General features: G+C 49.9%; 1 protein-coding gene across 5 annotated transcripts in view; it reads left to right on the plus strand.

Annotated features, from left to right (window-relative positions):
• Window positions 1-623: 623 nt before the first annotated feature.
• The window catches only part of nfyc (nuclear transcription factor Y, gamma), a 207901-nt gene continuing 185549 nt past the window's right edge, over window positions 624-22975 (plus strand). For 4 of the 5 annotated variants that reach the window (XM_085962306.1, XM_085962303.1, XM_085962307.1 and 1 more), the window contains exon 1: window positions 624-752. The gene's annotated coding sequence lies outside the window, so the exon portion shown is untranslated. The remainder of the gene's footprint in view (window positions 753-22975) is intronic. The other variant, XM_085962305.1, reaches the window with a different exon arrangement.

A 22975-nucleotide genomic window follows, 5' to 3' on the forward strand; every position in this document is an offset into this window, starting at 1 on the left:
CTTATAAAATTCTAACAGGACTAGACATACTAGATGCAGGAAGGATGTTCCCGATGGTCAGGGTGTCCACAACCAGGGGTCTCAGTCTAAGGATAAGGGGTAGGCCATTTAGGGCAGAGATGAGGAGGAATTTCTTCACCCAGAGTGGTGAACCTGTGGAATTCTCTACCACAGAAGGCAGTAGAGGCCAATTCATTAAATATATTCAAGAAGGAGTTGGCTATATTTCTTAAGGCTAAAGGGATCAAGTGATATGGGGAGAAAGCAGGGACCGGGTACTGAATTTGGATGATCGCATTGAATGGCGGAGCAGGCTCGAGGGGCCGAATGGCCTACTCCTGCTCCTATCTTCTATGTTTCTAGGTAGAGGAACAAAGGGACCTTGGAGTGCATGTCCACAGATCCCTGACGGTAGCAGGCCTGGTAGATAAGGTGGTTAAGAAGGCATACGGAATACTTGCCTTTATTAGCCGAGGCTCATGATTGTGTGAAAACATTGCATTAGTCAAACATCCCTTTAAGAGCTATGTATCTGCTACCGCCAGAAATTCAAAACAGCCCCTTTAAGAAACGAGAGTTAGCGCTGAGCTCTCGCGAGATGCGCTTGTGCTCCCCTCCCCGAAGCGGCGCGGGAGCCATCTTGTTTCCGAACGGAATTTCCTCGTGGGGGGAGGGAGGCGAGCAGAGAAGGAGCGGCGCCAGCCGGGTGACGGGAGGCGAGTCTGGGCGGAACGGCGCGCCGCAAACTGACGGTGAGTGTAGCGGGACGGGTCGGGAGTTGGGGCCGGGCTGCAGGCGGACAGCGGCCCGCTCGGGCGCCATCTTTTCGCCTCCGTCTCCTGCCGCTCTCATTGGTGGACACGGGTCAGAGGTTTGATTGGTCTGAGCGCTTCGGCCGCGATTGGTCGGCCGGGCCCGGTGCGCGGCCGCCGCCAGCGTCTGGCCCCGGGGAGAGCTGCAATCCACGGCCCGCGATCTTCCTGCAGCCCGACTCGGCGCCACGGGCCTCCATTGAGACTAGCTGCGCCTCACTCGAACCTGACAGGCGTTTGATTGATGTCAGCCTCGGCCAATCCCCGGGCGCAGACTGTGCGTTTGCTCGCGCGGGCTCAGCTTTCATCCAATCAGCGCGCCCCGGGGGCGGGGCCAGGCGCTGCCAGCAGCTTCAGTTTTCCCAGCACATACTGTTGCTGCAAAAGTTTCTTCAGCGCTTCTTCATTGGATGCTCTGGGCCAGGGGGTCTCTGGTCATTGGATGCTCTGGGCCAGGGGGTCTCTGGTCATTGGATGCTCTGGGCCAGGGGGTCTCTGGTCATTGGATGCTCTGGGCCAGGGGGTCTCTGGTCATTGGATGCTCTGGGCCAGGGGGTCTCTGGTTATTGGATTCTCTGGGCCAGGGGGTCTCTGGTCATTGGATGCTCTGGGCCAGGGGGTCTCTGGTTATTGGATTCTCTGGGCCAGGGGGTCTCTGGTTATTGGATTCTCTGGGCCAGGGGGTCTCTGGTTCATTGGATTCTCTGGGCCAGGGGGTCTCTGGTCATTGGATGCTCTGGGCCAGGGGGTCTCTGGTTCATTGGATTCTCTGGGCCAGGGGGACTCTGGCTCATTGGATGCTCTGGGCCAGGGGGGTCTCTGGTCATTGGATTCTCTGGGCCAGGGGGTCTCTGGTCATTGGATTCTCTGGACCAGGGGGTCTCTGGTTCATTGGATTCTCTGGACCAGGGGGTCTCTGGTTCATTGGATGCTCTGGGCCAGGGGGTCTCTGGTTCATTGGATTCTCTGGGCCAGGGTCTCTCTGGCTCATTGGATTCTCTGGGCCAGGGTCTCTCTGGCTCATTAGATGCTCTGGGCCAGGGGGACTCTGGCTCATTGGATTCTCTGGGCCAGGGAGGTCTCTGGCTCATTGGATGCTCTGGGCCAGGGGGTCTCTGGTTCATTGGATTCTCTGGGCCAGGGGGGTCTCTGGTTCATTGGATTCTCTGGGCCAGGGGGTCTCTGGTTCATTGGATTCTCTGGGCCAGGGGGACTCTGGTTCATTGGATGCTCTGGGCCAGGGGGTCTCTGGTTCATTGGATTCTCTGGGCCAGGGGGTCTCTGGCTCATTGGATTCTCTGGGCCTGGGGGTCTCTGGTTCATTGGATTCTCTGGGCCAGGGTCTCTCTGGCTCATTAGATGCTCTGGGCCAGGGGGACTCTGGCTCATTGGATTCTCTGGACCAGGGGGTCTCTGGCTCATTGGATGCTCTGGGCCAGGGGGTCTCTGGTTCATTGGATTCTCTGGGCCAGGGGGGTCTCTGGTTCATTGGATTCTCTGGGCCAGGGGGTCTCTGGTTCATTGGATTCTCTGGGCCAGGGGGACTCTGGTTCATTGGATGCTCTGGGCCAGGGGGTCTCTGGTTCATTGGATTCTCTGGGCCAGGGGGTCTCTGGCTCATTGGATTCTCTGGGCCTGGGGGTCTCTGGTTCATTGGATTCTCTGGGCCAGGGGGTCTCTGGCTCATTGGATTCTCTGGGCCAGGGGGTCTCTGGCTCATTGGATTCTCTGGGCCTGGGGGTCTCTGGTTCATTGGATGCTCTGGGCCAGGGGTTCTCTGACTCATTGGATGCTCTGGGCCAGAGGGACTCTGGTTCATTGGATGCTCTGGGCCAGGGGGTCTCTGGTTCATTGGATGCTCTGGGCCAGAGGGACTCTGGTTCATTGGATGCTCTGGGCCAGAGGGACTCTGGTTCATTGGATGCTCTGGGCTAGAGGGACTCTGGTTCATTGGATGCTCTGGGCCAGGGGGTCTCTGGTTCATTGGATGCTCTGGGCCAGGGGGTCTCTGCAGTCCTCACATCTTTTTGTTCTAAACCATAGAACCTGGAGCTCATTGTCACCTATTGCTGCTTCCAGTGCTGTGGGCCTAGATTGGCTTGGCCGCAGTCACAGCCACAGTTGATGGTAACCTGGCACAGCATTTATCTTCTCTAGTGTCAATTTGGCCCAGTTGGTAGCACACATGGATTCAAGCCCCTCTCCGGGACTTCCTGTAATCTAGGCTGACACTCCTTGCTGTTCGTGGGACCTTTGCAGTATACAAATTGACTGCTGTGTTTACCTACAAAATGACAGTAACTACACTTCAAAAGTAATTCATTTGGTGTGAAATGCTTTGGGACGTGAAAGGAGACAGCTCTTGCCTCTGAGTCAGAAGGTTGTGGGTTCAAGTCACACTCCAGAGACTTGAGCACACACTCTAGGCTGACACAACTGCAGTGCTGAGGGAGTCCTGTGCTGTCCGAGTTGCTGTCTTTTGGATGAGACATTAAACCGAGGCACCATCTGCCCTCTCGGGTGGATATAAAAGATCTCATGAAACTATTTCAAAGAAGAGCAGGGGAGTTCTCCCCGGTGTCCTGGTCAATATTTATCCCTCAACCAACATGACTAGAAACAGATTATCTGGTCATTATCACATTTCTGTTTGTGGGACCTTGCTGTGCGCAAATTGGCTGCCGCGTTTCCTACATTGTAACAGTGACTTCACTTCAAAATTGGTTGTGAAGCGCTTTGGGACATCCTGAGGTCGTGAAAAGCCCTATATAAATGCAAATCTTTTAAAATGCAAGTTCTTATTTAGTAAGTGACACAACAGGTTGCTGCGGGAGATAACATTAACACATAGCAGTACATATTTTTTTTAATTCGTTCACGGGATGTGGGCGTCGCTGGTAAGGCCAGCATTTATTGCCCATCCCTAATTTGCCCTGGCGTTGGTTGTGAGACTTGGAGTAACCAAGTAGGTACCAAGTTAAAAATGTCCTGATGCCTGCTCCAGTACCTCTGATTCGGCAAGTGTTGACTAACTGTGTGTGAGAGAGACGGTATGCTCTCCAAGTGAGTTTTTACAGAAGTAGTGTTTCAAGTTCAATGTTGGTATTCTCTGTAAACTTTTATCTTTGATGCAAAGTGTTGAGGTTCACCTGTTGCTCCCACAAATGTAGGGGTCAATTTTAGCACGAGTAAAATTGCCACTGGTTATGTTGCACAGATTATAATCATGTAGCTAATTGATGTAACTGTCACATTCTTTAGAAATGAGAGACTCTGGGTGAATCATTTCCAGTCAGATTTACTGATCTGAACATCTTTGAATTGCACTGAGTCTGGTAGCACAATGTTTTTTCTGTGCAACCTTCATGCTGCAACAATATTCCATTAGGACAGATCATTAAGTTTTTGACAGTGACAAGTAGAATCACGTTTTCTTGAACATTTCCATCATTGCATCAGTTTTTCCACTAACCTTCACTGCTTATTTGTCCCATAGCAGACCAGTTGGAATTACTAAGCCAGGGAGCTGAACAAATGTTATTATTGACGGGATTAGTTGTTGGCATTGCTGAACTTTGTTGCAGTTAGATTTACCCTGATCAAACGTGGCTTTGGTCCACTTCGGGATGTTTCCACACTCCAGCCTACCATTGCCGGATCTTGGTGTTGCTGTGCCACCTGTCGACGGGTCTCTCCCTGGTGTTGCTGTGCCTGTAGTTGCCCTGTCTGACCCTGGTGTGCCTGTAGTTGCCCTGTCTGACCCTGGTGTGCCTGTAGTTGCCCTGTCTGGCCCTGGTGTTGCTGTAGTTGCCCTGTCTGACCCTGGTGTGCCTGTAGTTGCCCTGTCTGACCCTGGTGTGCCTGCAGTTGCCCTGTCTGACCCTGGTGTGCCTGCAGTTGCCCTGTCTGACCCTGGTGTTGCTGTAGTTGCCCTGTCTGACCCTGGTGTTGCTGTAGTTGACCTGTCTGACCCTGGTGTTGCTGCAGTTGCCCTGTCTGAACCTGGTGTTGCTGCAGTTGCCCTGTCTGACCCTGGTGTTGCTGTAGTTGCCCTGTCTGACCCTGGTGTGCCTGTAGTTGCCCTGTCTGACCCTAGTGTGCCTGTAGTTGCCCTGTCTGACCCTGGTGTTGCTGGAGTTGCCCTGGTGTGCCTGTAGTTGCCCTGTCTGACCCTGGTGTTGCTGTAGTTGCCCTGTCTGACCCTGGTGCTGCTGCAGTTGCCCTGTCTGACCCTGGTGTTGCTGCAGTTGCCCTGTCTGACCCTGGTGTTGCTGTAGTTGCCCTGTCTGACCCTGGTGTGCCTGTAGTTGCCCTGTCTGACCCTAGTGTGCCTGTAGTTGCCCTGTCTGACCCTGGTGTTGCTGTAGTTGCCCTGTCTGACCCTGGTGTTGCTGTAGTTGCCCTGTCTGACCCTGGTGTTGCTGTAGTTGCCCTGTCTGACCCTGGTGTGCCTGTAGTTGCCCTGTCTGACCCTAGTGTGCCTGTAGTTGCCCTGTCTGACCCTGGTGTTGCTGGAGTTGCCCTGGTGTGCCTGTAGTTGCCCTGTCTGACCCTGGTGTTGCTGCAGTTGCCCTGTCTGACCCTGGTGTTGCTGTAGTTGCCCTGTCTGACCCCGGTGTGCCTGTAGTTGCCCTGTCTGACCCTGGTGTTGCTGGAGTTGCCCTGTCTGACCCTGGTGTTGCTGGAGTTGCCCTGTCTGGCCCTGGTGTGCCTGTAGTTGCCCTGTCTGACCCTGGTGTTGCTATAGTTGCCCTGTCTGACCCTGGTGTTGCTGTAGTTGCCCTGTCTGACCCTGGTGTTGCTGCAGTTGCCCTGTCTGACCCTGGTGTTGCTGCAGTTGCCCTGTCTGACCCTGGTGTTGCTGCAGTTGCCCTGTCTGACCCTGGTGTTGCTGCAGTTGCCCTGTCTGACCCTGGTGTTGCTGCAGTTGCCCTGTCTGACCCTGGTGTGCCTGTAGTTGCCCTGTCTGACCCTGGTGTTGCTGTAGTTGCCCTGTCTGACCCCGGTGTTGCTGTAGTTGCCCTGTCTGACCCCGGTGTTACTGTAGTTGCCCTGTCTGACCCCGGTGTTGCTGTAGTTGCCCTGTCTGACCCTGGTGTTGCTGTAGTTGCCCTGTCTGACCCTGGTGTTGCTGTAGTTGCCCTGTCTGACCCCGGTGTTGCTGTAGTTGCCCTGTCTGACCCCGGTGTTACTGTAGTTGCCCTGTCTGACCCCGGTGTTGCTGTAGTTGCCCTGTCTGACCCTGGTGTTGCTGTAGTTGTCCTGTCTGACCCTGGTGTTGCTGTAGTTGTCCTGTCTGACCCTGGTCTGCCTGTAGTTGTCCTGTCTGACCCTGGTGTGCCTGTAGTTGCCCTGTCTGGCCCTGGTGTTGCTGTAGTTGTCCTGTCTGACCCTGGTGTTGCTGTAGTTGTCCTGTCTGACCCTGGTGTGCCTGTAGTTGTCCTGTCTGACCCTGGTGTGCCTGTAGTTGCCCTGTCTGGCCCTGGTGTTGTTGTAGTTGTCCTTGTTAGATCCGTGTGTTAATGGAGACACGGAATGCAGGAGTTGATTTAACAAGTGTTTACTGAACAAAGTCTGGAGGTGAACTAACTACACAAGACGCTACACAGGCTTATATACCCGAGTGGTTACTACAGTATACAGGGGCTTCAAAAACATAGTTCCTCTTAAAGGTACATACACTACAATTCCTCCCCTTTTAGATAAATAGTACATAACATTTTAAGTAATCATTAAATAACATTTTTACAAGAACAATAATATACACATTTGCTGAAGTTAATCAATTACAAATTCAGTCTCTCTGGAGGCTTCCTGACTCGGTCCGGATAACGCCTCGGTGTTGTAGTAGGTTCTTTTGGCAAGGTCGATTCGGCTTCAATGCCAGTGTCGGGTTCATCTCGTTCCAGTATCACCGGATCGGAGGTATATACTATGGGTATCTCTGCTTCATCACTAGACGTATAGAGTTCTGGTGTAGGTTGTCCTTTTTTGGAGGACTCTATGATCTGGTCAGCATGGCACCTTATTATGCTTTCTCAAATGTCCACGGTATACATCAGCGGTCCTAGTCGTGTGCAAATAGTTCCAGGCTGCCATTTCTCGGTACGGTAGTCCCGGGCCAAAACTGGTTGACCTATCTGGAAGGTTCTAGTTGGCCTTTCATTCATGCTTTGAAATTGCCGGTTCTCTACGTCCCTTCTGACGTTTGGCTTGACCAAATCCAGCTGGCATCTTAGGCTTCTATTAAAAAACATCATGGCGGGGGTTTGGTTTGTAACCACATGTGTTGCATTCCTGTACGCAAACAAGAAGTTATCTACCTTATGTTGTAGATTTATGTCTTCATTACCCATAGCCTTTATGGCCTTCTTGAAGGTCTGGACAAACCTTTCAGCCAATCCATTGGTGGCGGGATGGTATGGGGCGGACATGTAGTGCTTAACCCCATTGTTTTTTAAGAACTTCCTGAATTCTTCGGATACAAATTGCGGTCCATTATCAGAACAGATCTGTTCAGGCAGCCCATTCCTGGCGAATATGGTCCTTAATACTGTGATGGTTTTTTCCGTGGTGGTGGAGGACATCTTTATTACCTCCGGCCACTTGGAGTGTGCATCCACCGCGATTAAGAACATGGAGTCCATAAATGGACCAGCAAAGTCGATATGTACCCTTTGCCATGGAGATGAGGGCCACTCCCATGGATGTAGAGGGGCTTGTGGTGGGGCGTTTTGGACCTTCTGGCATCCTAGACAGCTCTTGGTCATTTCTTCGATGTCTCCATCGATACCTGGCCACCACACAAACGCTCTGGCTAAGTTCTTCATTTTCACTCCACCCAGATGCCCCTCGTGAAGCTCCTTTAGCACTCTATCCTTGAGTTTGGGTGGAATCACCACTCTGGATCCACACATCAAGGTTCCTCGGCACACTGACAGCTGTTCTCTTCTTTGGGAGAATGCTGGCAACAGTGGTTCGCCATGTGCTGGCCATCCCTTCACCGTTAAATCGTAGACTCGTGAGAGAGTCGGGTCATTTCGCGTTTCCTTTTCAATGGTAGAATTTGTCACCGGTAGACATTCCACTATGGTCGAGTGGAACATTTCCACTGGGTCCACTGTAGTCGCCTCTTCTACCGTTGGCAACGGTAGGCGCGATAAACCGTCAGCATTCCCATGCTGTTTTGTGCCTTTGTATTCTATGTCATATTGGTGTGCCCCTAGGAAAAGGGACCACCTCTGTAGCCTTTGCGCTGTCATAATGGGAACGCCCTTTTTAGGGTTGAATATGGAGACGAGGGGTTGATGGTCAGTCAACAAGGTAAATTTTTGTCCGTGCAGGTAATGGTTGAATTTCTTCACCCCCCATACCAGGCTAAGTGCCTCCCTGTCGATCTGGGCATAGTTACGCTCAGCTAAGTTCAATGAGCGTGACGCAAAAGCTATCGGCCGCTCCGAGCCATCAGGGAATCTATGCGATAATACCGCTCCCACGCCGTAAGGGGATGCATCGCACGCCAGTCTGATTGGCAGTGATGGGTTGTAATGAGCCAACACTTCCCTGGACGTGATCAAGCCTTTGCATTTATGGAAGGCACGTTTACAATCTTAGCTCCATTTCCAAACTACTCCCGTTTGTAGCAGTGCGTTAAGCGGGTGCAGAACCGTCGACAAGTTAGGTAAAAATTTATGATAGTAATTTACTAATCCCAGGAACGACCTTAATTGTGAGACAATTTCAGGCGCTGGGGCCTTTACGACCGCTTCAATTTTTTCAGATGACTTATGCAACCCTTCCTCGTTAATGACATGGCCACAATATGATATTTGTTTCTGGAAAAATTCGCACTTGGGGCGATTTGCTCGTAGGCCCCGTTCTCTCAGCCTTGTGAGTACCTGCTCCAAGTTGGCAAGGTGCTCATTGTCGTTTTCTCCTGTTACAAGGATGTCGTCTAGGTAGCATTGAGTCCCCGGAATCCCTTGTAGGACTTGCTCCATAGCTCTTTGCCAGATAGCCGGAGCTGATGCCACTCCGAAAACCAGTCGATTGTACTGGTACAGGCCTTTGTGTGTGTTTATCGTGAGATACTTTTTAGAGGCCTCCTCAACCTCCATCTGTAGATATGCCTGTGCTAAGTCAATTTTGGTGAAACGTTTCCCTCCGGATAGTGAGGCGAAAATATCTTCTATCCTCGGAAGAGGATACTGTACCGTGTGAAGGACCAGGTTTACAGTCACCTTGAAGTCCCCACAGATGCGAATCTTTCTCTCTTCAGATTTATCATTATTCAACGTTTTCTTCATGACCGGGACGATGGGTGTTGCCCACTCGCTCCAATCTACCTTGGATAACACGCCTGCTTTTTCCAAATGCTCCAGCTCTGCCTCGACGGCTGGACGAATTGCGTATGGCACCGGCCTTGCCTTAAACTTGGGAATTGCCGCATCTTCCACTTTTATTGAGGCGGTGGCGCCTTTCAGGGTTCCTAGTTCCTGTTGAAACACTTCTTTGGCGTTAGCCAAGATTTCTTTTAATCGTCCAGGTATGACGTCATCATCGTTTTTTTTCTTACTGGTCACCGTCAGTGCCTGAATGGAGTGCCAGTCTAAACGTATCTTTCTGATCCATTCACGTCCCAACAACGGTGGACCACCATCTTGCAGAACGTATAAATACAACTTCTGTATTTCCTTGCCGTTGTATACAACAGGCACCCTTATTTTCCCTCTGGGGTATACTTTCTGCCCCGTATATGTCTCCAAGATAATGGATGTGTCTTTGAAAGGTATATGCGGAAATAGCCGCTCGTAATCCCGTTGATTAATGACGGTCAGAGCTGATCCTGTATCTAGCTCCATTTTGACTGGGGACCCCGCTATCGTGAGGGTAACCCAAATGGTCTGGTAATCTTCTTTGGCAATTACATTATGTAATTTGAGACAGCTTAGTCTCTTGTTTCCGGAGTCGCTATCATTCTTCTGGTCTTCGGAGCTACTGTCCGTCATCATTTGTACCTTTCTGTACTTTTCCTTATTGACCTTTTTACTGTCAGCGGATTTCTTGCCAGATCTGCATACATGTGCAATGTGTCCCATCTTTCCGCATTGCCTGCATGCTTTGTCCTTGAACCAGCTGTCCTTCTGGTCATGGGTGGATCTGCCGCAGCGATAACATCTCTCGAAACCCCGTGTCATTTCATGGGTGCCGAAGTCTTGTGGCTTTTGCTGTATCTCTGCAGCTACTCTTGCTGCTGCTTCGTATGATACAGCCACACTGAAAGCCTTGTCCAGTGTCAAATCTTTCTCAGAAAGTAGTCTTTTCTGTGTTCCTTCGCTTAGCAAACCGCAGACGAATTTGTCTCACAGAGAATCTGCCAGTCCTGCCCCGAATTGGCAGTGTTTTGACAGCTTTCGTAATTCGGTGAGGTAATCAGCGTTACTTTCATTCTTGTGCTGATTCCTCCTGAAGAATTTGAATAGTTCTGCTATCAGCAGCGATGTTGGGTTTAAGTGCTCCTGTAAGGTATCAACAATCTCCTTAAAATTCTTGTCCATCAGTTTGGCTGGAGTGATCAAGTTTCGTAACAGCCCGTATGTCCTTGCGCCCATCAGATTTAGAAGTACCGATGCCTTTTTATCATCCGCTACTTCATTCGCCTTGCAATATACCTCCACTCTTTCCACATATGTGGTCCAATCTTCTATATCACTATCGAAAGCAGTAATATTGCCAGTCTTCGGCATCTTGAAAATCTAAAATGGCGCTTCCCGCGCTTTTCCTCCGTCCCCGATGGATCAAAATGGCGCCTCCCACGCTTTTCTTTCTTCCCCGCCGAGTTAAGATGGCGCCTCCCGTGCTTGCCGCTGCCGCTGCTGCCAACGCTGTTCTCCGCGGTTCCCGTTGCGACCTGCAGCTTTTCGCGGTATTTCTATTTTTTTTAATATATCGCTTCAATAGTTTCTCCGTTACTTGGAGAACCGTTCCCATCGTGGAGCGGACCCTCTGGGACTTTCCCCTCCCTCTGCTCGGTCTGAACGCCGACCTGCTTTGCAGCACCGGCCGCGCCCTGAGTGCTCCACCCTCTCTCTCTCCTTGCTTCTGCTTCCCGACTCGCTGCCCGGCCCCGTTGCAGAGCCACCCGATCGAGCTCTAGCCCGCCGCAGCCCAGGAAGGAACAGTGCACTACCTGCCACCAGCCCGTTTAGCTGGTGAAACCACAGCTTCCCTTTCTTTTTTCTTGCCTCTGGCTTCGACCTTCGTCTGAGGAATCGATATCCTTGAGATGCTGCCGAATTGCAGGTAAGTTCGTTTCTAACTCGTCGCCACTGTTAGATCCGTGTGTTAATGGAGACACGGAATGCAGGAGTTGGTTTAACAAGTGTTTACTGAACAAAGTCTGGAGGTGAACTAACTACACAAGACGCTATACAGGCTTATATACCCGAGTGGTTACTACTGGTACTACAGTATACAGGGGCTTCAAAAACATAGTTCCTCTTAAAGGTACATACACTACAGTCCTGTCTGACCCTGGTGTTGCCTGTAGTTGCCCTGTCTGGCTCTGGTGTTCCTGTAGTTAGCCGAGCAGAAAGGGTAAATAGGGAGGTGGCAAGGGCTTTAAATTAGGAAGATGGGAGAGGGATCTATAAGAAACGTAACCAGCCTAAATCTAAACTAAATAGGAAAAGAGTGCATAGGAAAGAATAAAGTAAGGGAGGACATTGATGGCAAGGGAAAAAATAGAGTTATATAACAGGAGTCTAAAAGATGGTTAAACATAAAGTGAGAGGAAATCCTATTAAAAATTAGTTAAACTCTCTGTACAGCAATGCACATAGTGCCCGTAATGAAACAGGGGAGCTGGAGGCCATCATGCGTTGTGAGGAACCAGATATAGTAGGGATGACTGAGACATGGCTACAGAAAAATCAGGACTGGGAATTAAACATTGCAGGGGTTAACATTTAGAAAAGATAGGGAGGGGAAAAGGGGAGGTGAAGTAGCTGTACTTATTGGGGATAACATAATGGCAGTAGAACAAAGTGACGCAGATATCAGCAAGACAAAAATAGGATCCATATGGATAGAGATAAAAGATCAATCACTCTAATAGACATAGGCCTAGAAATTCAGTGCCCTTAGCGCCGATTTTGCGGCGCTAGAGGGCCTAGCGCTGCAATTGGCGCCGGCGCCTAAATTGCCTGGGGCCCTTCCGCCGCGGTAGACCGGTAGCGCTGCGCCGGCACCGATGACGTCATCGGTGTGCGCAGCGTCCCGGTTGCCATGGTAACCCGCCCGAACTGGGAAATTGACTTGCGGCCGCCTCGCCCGTGGCAGCCGCAAGCAACGTTCTGGCAGAGGTGCCTTGCACAAGTTTGCGCCGGCGCATTAAAGGCCCCGCGGCGGCCGGCCGCTTTCCCGCCGCCCGCCTGGCTGCAGCTCCCTCCCCGGACATCCCCCCCCCCCCCGGAACAGAAGCAAGCCCGGCACTTGTCCGAGGTGCCGGGCTCATTTTTAATAAGATTATCGCGGGCCGCGGCCGGGTGCAGGCAGGTCCTCCTTAAGGGAAGGAGGAGGCCTGCACTTCCCGAACCTGCCGCACCGCAGCGGCCGCCGCAGCGCCGGAATAGCGCCGAAATTCAGCGCATAGCGCCAGTTTTCAGGTGCTAACAGCTTTCAGCAGCGCCGGCAGCCATTTGGGCGCAGAAGTACTGAATTTTTGGCCCGACCAGCGCGACTTAGCTCCGGCACTAACTTCCGGCGCTAAAGCCGTTGCTGCGCCAAAACCCAATTTCTAGGCCAGTGTCTACAGACTACCTAATAGTGGAAGGGAGGTGGAGGAAGAAATAAGCAGACAAATTAGGGAAATTATTAAAAAAAACATAGAATAATAATCATGGGGGATTTCAACTGCCCCGATATTAATTGGACAGAAGAGGTAGGTAAAGGGGATAAGGGAATGGAGTTCCTACAATGTGTACAGGACTCCTTTCTAGTATGTAAAAAGCCCAACAAAGGAGGATTCGCTATTGGATCTAGTAATGGGGAATGAACCAGAGCAGATAAGAGAAGTAAAATTAGGGGAACATATAGGCAATAGTGATCATAATATAATACGCTTTAAGATGATAATTGAGAAGGACATAAGTATGACGAAAACCAGGTTACTAGATTGGAGAAAAGCTGATTTTTGAGCAGCTGAGAATGGAACTTGGGGAGAAAAAATGGGCAACAATATTGACAAACAACGGTGTAGAACAGCAATGGGAAACATTTAAAACAGTGATCAACAGCGTGCAGGAAAAATATATTCTGCTAAAAGGAAAGAACAAACTAAACACTAATGAAACTCCATGGGTGAATAAAGCCATAAGGGAACAATTGAGGGTAAGGAAAGAGGCATACATTAAGTACATGGACAACAGGGGAGAATATGAAAAGATTAGGAGAAAAGTAAAAAAAAATAATTAGGGAGGCAAAGAGGAACTATGAAATTAAATTATCAAGCAACATAAAACAACATAGTAAAATATTTTATAGGCACATCAATTAAAAAAAGGAAGGTTGGGATGGGAATAGGGCCATTAAGGGATAGACAGGATAATATCACAGGTAATGATAGTGTGAGAAAATAAGCCATATTTCAGAAAGATGCACCATAATATCAACAGAATATATTAATACATGATATACTGGGTTTAAAAGTCTGGATAAATCCCAGGGCCTGATAATCTACATCCTAGGGTACTTAAGGAAGTGGCTCCAGAAATAGTTGATGCTTTGCTGATTATCTTCCAGCATTCGATGGAATCTGGAACAGTACCCATGGATTGGAGGGTAGCTAATGTTATCCCACTATTCAAAAAAGGTGGTAGAGAGAAAACGGGGAATTACAGACCGGTAAGCCTGATGTCGGTAGTGGGGAAAATGCTAGATTCCATTATAAAAGATGTAATAACAGAGCACTTGGAAAACAGTGACAGGATCGGACAAAGTCAACATGGATTTACAAAAGGTAAATCGTGCTTGACTAATCTACTGGAATTTTTTGAGGATGTAACTGGTAAAATAGATAAGGGAGAACCAGTGGATGTGGTGTATTTGGACTTTCAGAAGGCTTTCGATAAGGTCCCGCATAAGAGATGAGCGTGTAAAGTTAAGGCACATGGGATTGGGGGCAAGGTATTGACTTGGATAGAGAACTGGTTGGCAGACAGAAAGCAAAGAGTTGGAATAAACGGGTCTTTTTCCGAGTGGCAGGCAGTGACTAGTGGGGTACCGCAGGGATCGGTCCTTGGACCCCAGCTATTCACAATATATATTAATGATCTAGACAAGGGAACTAGATGTAATATCTCCAAAGTTGCAGACGACACAAAGCTGGCTGGGCGTGTGTGCTGTGAGGAGGATGCCGAGAAACTCCAGGATGATTTGGACAGGTTGGGTGATTGGGCAAAAGCATGGCAGATGCAATATAACGTGGATAAATGTGAGGTTATCCACTTTGGTGGCAAAAACAGGAAGGCAGATTATTATCTGAATGGCAATAGATTGGGAGAAGGGGAAGTGCAACGAGACCTGGGTGTCCTTGTGCACCAGTCGCTGAAGGTAAGCATGCAGGTGCAGCAGGCGGTTAAGAAGGCAAATGGCATGTTGGCCTTCGTAGCGAGAGGGTTTGAGTACAGGAACAAGGATGTCTTGCTGCAGTTATACAGGGTCTTGGTGAGACCTCATCTTGAGTATTGTGTGCAGTTTTGGTCGCCTTATCTGAGGAAGGATATTCTTGCCATGGAAGGAGTTCAGCGAAGATTCACCAGGCTGATACCTGGGATGGCAGGAATGACGTATGAGGAGAGATTGGGTCGATTGGGCTTGTACTCGCTGGAGTTTAGAAGAATGAGAGGGGATCTCATTGAAACTTATAAAATTCTGACAGGACTGGGCAGACTAGATGCAGGAAGGATGTTCCTGATGGTCGGGGAGTCCAGAATCAGGGGTCACAGTCTAAGGATAAGGGGTAAGCCATTTAGGACAGAAATGAGGAGGCATTTCTTCACCCAGAGAGTGGTGAACCTGTGGAATTCTCTACCACAGAAGGCAGTAGAGGCCAATACATTAAATATATTCAAGAAGGAGTTGGATATATTTCTTACAGCTAAAGGGATCAAGGGGTATGGGAAGAAAGCAGGGACCGGGTACTGAATTTGGATGATCAGCCATGATCGCATTGAATGGCGGAGCAGGCTCGAGGGGCCGAATGGCCTACTCCTGCTCCTATCTTCTATGTTTCTATGGAAAGCCTTGGAGACACAGGCTGTAAACAGGCTTCTGAGATAAAGATCAGTTGATAACAAAGTTGTAAAAACCAAACAAGCTTTGAAATGGGAATTAGTTAAATATACTAAAACAATGACCCTATTGAAATGGCAGTTTGGCGCTTCCGAAAGGTCCAGAGTTTGGAGGGAACACAATGAGAAGACCCCGTTTAAGCTGTTATAAGCTAACACGTTGAACAGGAACACAAACATTAAAAGAGGCATGTGCCTTTGAAAAGATGACATCAAGTAAAAGAAACACCTGATGGTCAAATAGTTTTTATGTTAAACTTGGAAGACAGGAAACACGATTAAATATGCAACCAATTGAGATAGCTAGAAATGCATGAAACACTCTGGTCAAAGTGTCTTTAATATATATACATAGTAAATATGATACCAACAAGAACACTTTGAAGATATGACTTCAATAGATACACCAAGCAATTGCATTGTGTTTGTATTGAACTTGGAGCAGTAAGGAGACTCAATGTCTGTTAAAAACCAGTTAAGCCAATATTAAGAGTTGAATGAAAGAATTTTGTAAGAATGGCATCAAACAGAAACCATTGCTGTAATACTGTTTTTATGATGGTTTTCGGAACACCTAAAGGTAGAGACATAATTATGCATGCAATAGTTGAATTGACAGAGAATGAATAAAGACAATTAGCTGACATCAGCAGAGAACTTCAAAGAATAAACCACTGCAAAAAGGGTATAAAAATAAGAGCTTTTCAAACAGAAAGTCAGAACTCGCTGGACAGGCCAAGCATTTCTCAACTTCACAGGCACGCTCTAAGTTTTTAACTTTGAGTCTCAGTAATCAGAGTAATTGATTTTGGTGGATGTTCTGGATTTAGAAATAAGTAAGAAATGTAGAAATGTACCGAAATAAAGATTTGAGAATAAGGATCTCTGAGAAATAAGAAATGTAAGATATTTGTATTTTGAATTGTTAATGTTGCGACTGATTCAACAGCTGTTAACTGAATGTCAGCTCTTAAATAAAACTGTGTATTTTTAGAATTGTCTGAGTATTTCTGTATAAACTCACGAACCCAATTTCTGTACACTCTTTTGTAAGGAGTTGCAGAATTCTGGGGGGTATCCCGGACCCTCAATATCCGGAAGGTTACAGTCTAGTTAAACTTATTAAAAGTGCTATCTGGAGGACAGTAACATCTTCAGTCGTTCCTTTCCTTTAGGGAGAGATAGCCTGAACCTTTAGACCCATTTAAGCATCTTATGGAATTCAGCTATCTCTAACTTAAGTTGAAGGTGAACGTCTGGGGAATACGCCTGATCTGGGGTAGCCCGGGAAGGGCTAGGACTTGTAATTATCCCTTCAAGAGATGGCAGACATAGTAAATAATTATTTTGCTTCAGTATTTACCAGGGAGGTAGAACAGGTGGACATGACATTGGATGATGAGATGAGTAATGAGATAAGTGTATTTAAAATAAAAAGGGGATATATTAAATAAACTAATCAAACTCAGAGGATTGCATCCACGCATTTTGAAATAATCTAGGGAAGAAGTAGCAGAGGCATTACTATGCATATTTAATAATTAGTTAGAACAAGGTGTAGTGCCAGAGGACTGGTGGAGAGCTAACGTAATACCGATATTTCAGAAGGGGAGTAGAACATGTCCAGGGAATTATAGACCAGTCAGCTTAACATCGGTGGTAAGAAAAATAATGGAACCCCTACTAAAGGAGAAAATAGAAGAACATCTAGAAACCAAAAATATAATAATGAATAGTCAGCATGGATTTCAAAAGGGAAAGTCTTGCTTGACCAACATTGAATTTTTTGAAGAGGTAACAGAGAGAGTAGACAAGGGTAATGCAGTAGATGTAATTTATCTAGATTTTCAAAAGGCCTTCAATAAGGTACCCCATAATAGACTGATGAACAAGGTCAGAGAATGCGGAGTCAGGGGACAAGGAGCAGAATGGATAGCTAGCTGGCTTCAGGACAGAAAGCAGAGAGTAGGGGTAAAAGGGTAAATTCACTGTGGCAGAAGGTGGGTAGTGGTGTTCCACAAGGATCAGTGCTGGGACCACTGTTGTTCACAATTTACATTAATGATTTAGACTTTAGAATCAAAAACACAATTTTCTAAATTTGCAGATGACACCAAATTGGGGGGGGGGTTAGTCAATACTGAGGAGGACTGCAACAAATTACAGGAGGACATTAATAAACTTGCAGAATGGGCATATAATTGGCAAATGAAGTTCAACACAAAAATACATTTTGGCAGGAAGGATAGGGAGGCCACTTATCACTTGGAGGGTGCGAGCCTAGGTAGGGTAGAGGAACAAAGGGATTTCGGAGTACAAATACACAAATCACTAAAAGTTGCGACACCAGGTTAGCAAGGCCATTAAAAAAAAGCAAATCAAGCACTGGGTTTATTTCTAGAGGTATAGTATTGAAAAGTAGGGAAGTTATGCTCAACCTGTATCGAACCTTGGTTAGACCACACTTGGAGCACTGCGTACAGTTCTGGTCGCCATATAAAAAGGATATAGAGGCACTGGAGAGGGTACAGAGAAGATTTACAAGGATGATACCTGAAATGCGAGGGTCTACATATCAGGAAAGGATGAACAATCTGAGTCTCTTTTCTCTTGAAAAAAGAAGGCTGAAGGGTGACCTAATAGAGGTCTTTAAACTTAAGAAAAGTTTTGATAGAGTGGATACAGAGAGAATATTTCCACTTGTGGGGAAGAGCAAAACCAGAGGCCATCAATATAAGACAGTCACCAAGAAATTCAATAGGGAATTCAGAAGAGTGGTGAGAATGTGGAACTCACTACCTCAGGGAGTGTTGAAGCGAATAGTATGGATGCATTTAAGGGGAGGCTGGACAAGCATATGAGGGAAAAGGGAATAGAGGGTTATGCTGATAGATTTAGATGAGGAAAGCTGGGAGGAGGCTCGAGTGGAGCATAAACGCCGGCATGGGCTGGTTGGGCCGAATGGCCTGTTTCTGTGCTGTATATTCTATGTAGTTGTCCTGTCTGGCCCTGGTGTTGCTGTAGTTGCCCTGTCTGACCCTGGTGTTGCTCTAGTTGCCCTGTCTGGCCCTGGTGTTGCTCTAGTTGCCCTGTCTGGCCCTGGTGTTGCCTGTAGTTGTCCTGTCTGATCCTGGTGTTGCCTGTAGTTGTCCTGTCTGATCCTGGTGTTGCTGTAGTTGCCCTGTCTGACCCTGGTGTTGCTGCAGTTGCCCTGTCTGACCCTGGTGTTGCTGCAGTTGCCGTGTCTGGCCCTGGTGTGCCTGTAGTTGCCCTGCCTGACCCTGGTGTTGCTGTAGTTGTCCTGTCTGACCCTTGTGTTGCCTGTAGTTGCCCTGTCTGACCCTGGTGTTGCTGCAGTTGCCATGTCTGGCCCTGGTGTGTGTGTTGTTGTCCTGTCTGACCCTGGTGTTGCTGTAGTTGTCCTGTCTGACCCTGGTGTTGGTCTAGTTGCCCTGTCTGATCCTGGTGTGCCTGTAGTTGTCCTGTCTGACCCTGGTGTTGCTGTAGTTGCCCTGTCTGACCCTGGTGTTGGTCTAGTTGCCCTGTCTGGCCTTGGTGTTGCTCTAGTTGCCCTGTCTGGCCCTGGTGTTGCCTGTAGTTGTCCTGTCTGATCCTGGTGTTGCTCTAGTTGCCCTGTCTGACCCTGGTGTTCCTGTAGTTGCCCTGTCTGACCCTGATGTTCCTGTAGTTGCCCTGTCTGACCCTGGTGTTCCTGTAGTTGCCCTGTCTGACCCTGGTGTTGCTCTAGTTGCCCTGTCTGGCCCTGGTGTTCCTGTAGTTGCCCTGTCTGACCCTGGTGTCCCTGTAGTTGCCCTGTCTGACCCTGGTGTTGCTCTAGTTGCCCTGTCTGGCCCTGGTGTGCCTGTAGATGCCCTGTCTGGCCCCGGTGTTGCCTGTAGTTGCCCTGTCTGACCCTGGTGTTCCTGTAGTTGTCCTGTCTGGCCCTGGTGTTGCCTGTAGTTACCCTGTCTGGCCCTGGTGTTCCTGTAGTTGCCCTGTCTGGCCCTGGTGTTGCTGTGCCTGTAGTTGTCCTGTCTGACCCTGGTGTTGCTGTAGTTGTCCTGTCTGGCCCTGGTGTTGCTGTAGTTGCCCTGTCTGACCCTGGTGTTTCTGTGCCTGTAGTTGTCCTGTCTGGCCCTGGTATGCCTGTAGTTGCCCTGTCTGGCCCTGGTGTTGCTGTAGTTGCCCTGTCTGACCCTGGTGTTGCTGTGGTTGTCCTGTCTGACACTGGTGTTCCTGTAGTTGTTCTGTCTGACCCTGGTGTGCCTGTAGTTGCCCTGTCTGACCCTTGTGTTGCCTGTAGTTGCCCTGTCTGACCCTGGTGTTGCTGCAGTTGCCATGTCTGGCCCTGGTGTGTGTGTTGTTGTCCTGTCTGACCCTGGTGTTGCTGTAGTTGTCCTGTCTGACCCTGGTGTTGGTCTAGTTGCCCTGTCTGATCCTGGTGTGCCTGTAGTTGTCCTGTCTGACCCTGGTGTTGGTCTAGTTGCCCTGTCTGGCCTTGGTGTTGCTCTAGTTGCCCTGTCTGGCCCTGGTGTTGCCTGTAGTTGTCCTGTCTGATCCTGGTGTTGCTCTAGTTGCCCTGTCTGACCCTGGTGTTCCTGTAGTTGCCCTGTCTGACCCTGATGTTCCTGTAGTTGCCCTGTCTGACCCTGGTGTTCCTGTAGTTGCCCTGTCTGACCCTGGTGTTGCTCTAGTTGCCCTGTCTGGCCCTGGTGTTCCTGTAGTTGCCCTGTCTGACCCTGGTGTCCCTGTAGTTGCCCTGTCTGACCCTGGTGTTGCTCTAGTTGCCCTGTCTGGCCCTGGTGTGCCTGTAGATGCCCTGTCTGGCCCCGGTGTTGCCTGTAGTTGCCCTGTCTGACCCTGGTGTTCCTGTAGTTGTCCTGTCTGGCCCTGGTGTTGCCTGTAGTTACCCTGTCTGGCCCTGGTGTTCCTGTAGTTGGCCTGTCTGGCCCTGGTGTTCCTGTAGTTGCCCTGTCTGGCCCTGGTGTTGCTGTGCCTGTAGTTGTCCTGTCTGACCCTGGTGTTGCTGTAGTTGTCCTGTCTGGCCCTGGTGTTGCTGTAGTTGCCCTGTCTGACCCTGGTGTTTCTGTGCCTGTAGTTGTCCTGTCTGGCCCTGGTATGCCTGTAGTTGCCCTGTCTGGCCCTGGTGTTGCTGTAGTTGCCCTGTCTGACCCTGGTGTTGCTGTGGTTGTCCTGTCTGACACTGGTGTTCCTGTAGTTGTTCTGTCTGACCCTGGTGTGCCTGTAGTTGCCCTGTCTGACCCTGGTGTGCCTGTAGTTGCCCTGTCTGACCCTGGTGTGCCTGTAGTTGCCCTGTCTGACCCTGGTGTGCCTGTAGTTGCCCTGTCTGACCCTGGTGTGCCTGTAGTTGCCCTGTCTGACCCTGGTGTGCCAGTAGATGCCCTGTCTGACCCTGGTGTTGCCTGTAGTTGCCCTGTCTGGCCCTGGTGTTGCTGTAGTTGCCCTGTCTGACCCTGGTGTTGCTGTAGTTGCCCTGTCTGACCCTGGTGTTGCTGTGCCTGTAGTTGCCTTGTCTGGCCCCGGTATGCCTGTAGTTGCCCTGTCTGGCCCTGGTGTGCCTGTAGTTGCACTGTCTGACCCTGGTGCTGCTGTAGTTGTCCTGCCTGACCCTGGTGTTCCTGTAGTTGTCCTGTCTGACCCTTGTGTTGCCTGTAGTTGCCCTGGTATGCCTGTAGTTGCCCTGTCTGATCCTGGTGTTGCTCTAGTTGCCCTGTCTGACCCTGGTGTTGTTGTAGTTGCCGTGTCTGGCCCTGGTGTGCCTGTAGTTGTCCTGTCTGACCCTTGTGTTGCCTGTAGTTCTCCTGTCTGACCCTGGTGTGCCTGTAGTTGCCCTGTCTGACCCTGTTGTTGCTGTAGTTGTCCTGTCTGACCCTTGTGTGCCTGTAGTTGCCCTGTCTGACCCTGGTGTGCCTGTAGTTGTCCTGTCTGACCCTGGTGTGCCTGTAGTTGCCCTGTCTGACCCTCGTGTTGCCTGTAGTTGCTCTGTCTGGCCCGTGTGTTGCCTGTAGTTGTCCTGTCTGACCCGTGTGTGCCTGTAATTGCCCTGTCTGACCCTGATGTTGCTGTAGTTGCCCTGTCTTACCCCTGTGTTGCCTGTAGTTGTCCTGTCTGGCCCTGGTGTTGCTGTAGTTGCCCTGTGTGACCCTTGTGTTGCCTGTAGTTGCCCTGTCTGGCCCTGGTGTTGCTGTAGTTGCTCTGTCTGGCCCTGGTGTTGCTGTAGTTGCTCTGTCTGGCCCTGGTGTTGCTGTAGTTGCCCTGTGCGGCCCTGGTGTTGCTGTAGTTGCCCTGTCTGACCTGGTGTTCCTGTAGTTGCCCTGTCTGACCCTGGTGTTGCTGTAGTTGCGCTGCCTGGCCCTGGTGTTGCTGTAGTTGCCCTGTCTGACCCTGGTGTTGCTGTGGTTGTCCTGTCTGACACTGGTGTTCCTGTAGTTGTTCTGTCTGACCCTGGTGTGCCTGTAGTTGCCCTGTCTGACCCTGGTGTGCCTGTAGTTGCCCTGTCTGACCCTGGTGTGCCTGTAGTTGCCCTGTCTGACCCTGGTGTGCCTGTAGTTGCCCTGTCTGACCCTGGTGTGCCTGTAGTTGCCCTGTCTGACCCTGGTGTGCCAGTAGATGCCCTGTCTGACCCTGGTGTTGCCTGTAGTTGCCCTGTCTGGCCCTGGTGTTGCTGTAGTTGCCCTGTCTGACCCTGGTGTTGCTGTAGTTGCCCTGTCTGACCCTGGTGTTGCTGTGCCTGTAGTTGCCTTGTCTGGCCCCGGTATGCCTGTAGTTGCCCTGTCTGGCCCTGGTGTGCCTGTAGTTGCACTGTCTGACCCTGGTGTTGCTGTAGTTGTCCTGCCTGACCCTGGTGTTCCTGTAGTTGTCCTGTCTGACCCCTGTGTTGCCTGTAGTTGCCCTGGTATGCCTGTAGTTGCCCTGTCTGATCCTGGTGTTGCTCTAGTTGCCCTGTCTGACCCTGGTGTTGTTGTAGTTGCCGTGTCTGGCCCTGGTGTGCCTGTAGTTGCCCTGTCTGACCCTTGTGTTGCCTGTAGTTGTCCTGTCTGACCCTTGTGTTGCCTGTAGTTCTCCTGTCTGACCCTGGTGTGCCTGTAGTTGCCCTGTCTGACCCTGTTGTTGCTGTAGTTGTCCTGTCTGACCCTTGTGTGCCTGTAGTTGCCCTGTCTGACCCTGGTGTGCCTGTAGTTGTCCTGTCTGACCCTGGTGTGCCTGTAGTTGCCCTGTCTGACCCTCGTGTTGCCTGTAGTTGCTCTGTCTGGCCCGTGTGTTGCCTGTAGTTGTCCTGTCTGACCCGTGTGTGCCTGTAATTGCCCTGTCTGACCCTGTTGTTGCTGTAGTTGCCCTGTCTTACCCCTGAGTTGCCTGTAGTTGTCCTGTCTGGCCCTGGTGTTGCTGTAGTTGCCCTGTGTGACCCTTGTGTTGCCTGTAGTTGCCCTGTCTGGCCCTGGTGTTGCTGTAGTTGCCCTGTCTGACCCTGGTGTGCCTGTAGTTGCCCTGTCTGACCCTAGTGTGCCTGTAGTTGCCCTGTCTGACCCTGGTGTTGCTGTAGTTGCCCTGTCTGACCCTGGTGTTGCTGTGCCTGTAGTTGCCTTGTCTGGCCCCGGTATGCCTGTAGTTGCCCTGTCTGGCCCTGGTGTGCCTGTAGTTGCACTGTCTGACCCTGGTGTTGCTGTAGTTGTCCTGCCTGACCCTGGTGTTCCTGTAGTTGTCCTGTCTGACCCTTGTGTTGCCTGTAGTTGCCCTGGTATGCCTGTAGTTGCCCTGTCTGATCCTGGTGTTGCTCTAGTTGCCCTGTCT

The sequence above is a fragment of the Somniosus microcephalus genome, chromosome 20, assembly GCF_052327205.1.
Source record: "Somniosus microcephalus isolate GS21.2 chromosome 20, FLI_Smic_1.0, whole genome shotgun sequence".
Taxonomy (NCBI): Eukaryota; Metazoa; Chordata; class Chondrichthyes; order Squaliformes; family Somniosidae; genus Somniosus; species Somniosus microcephalus.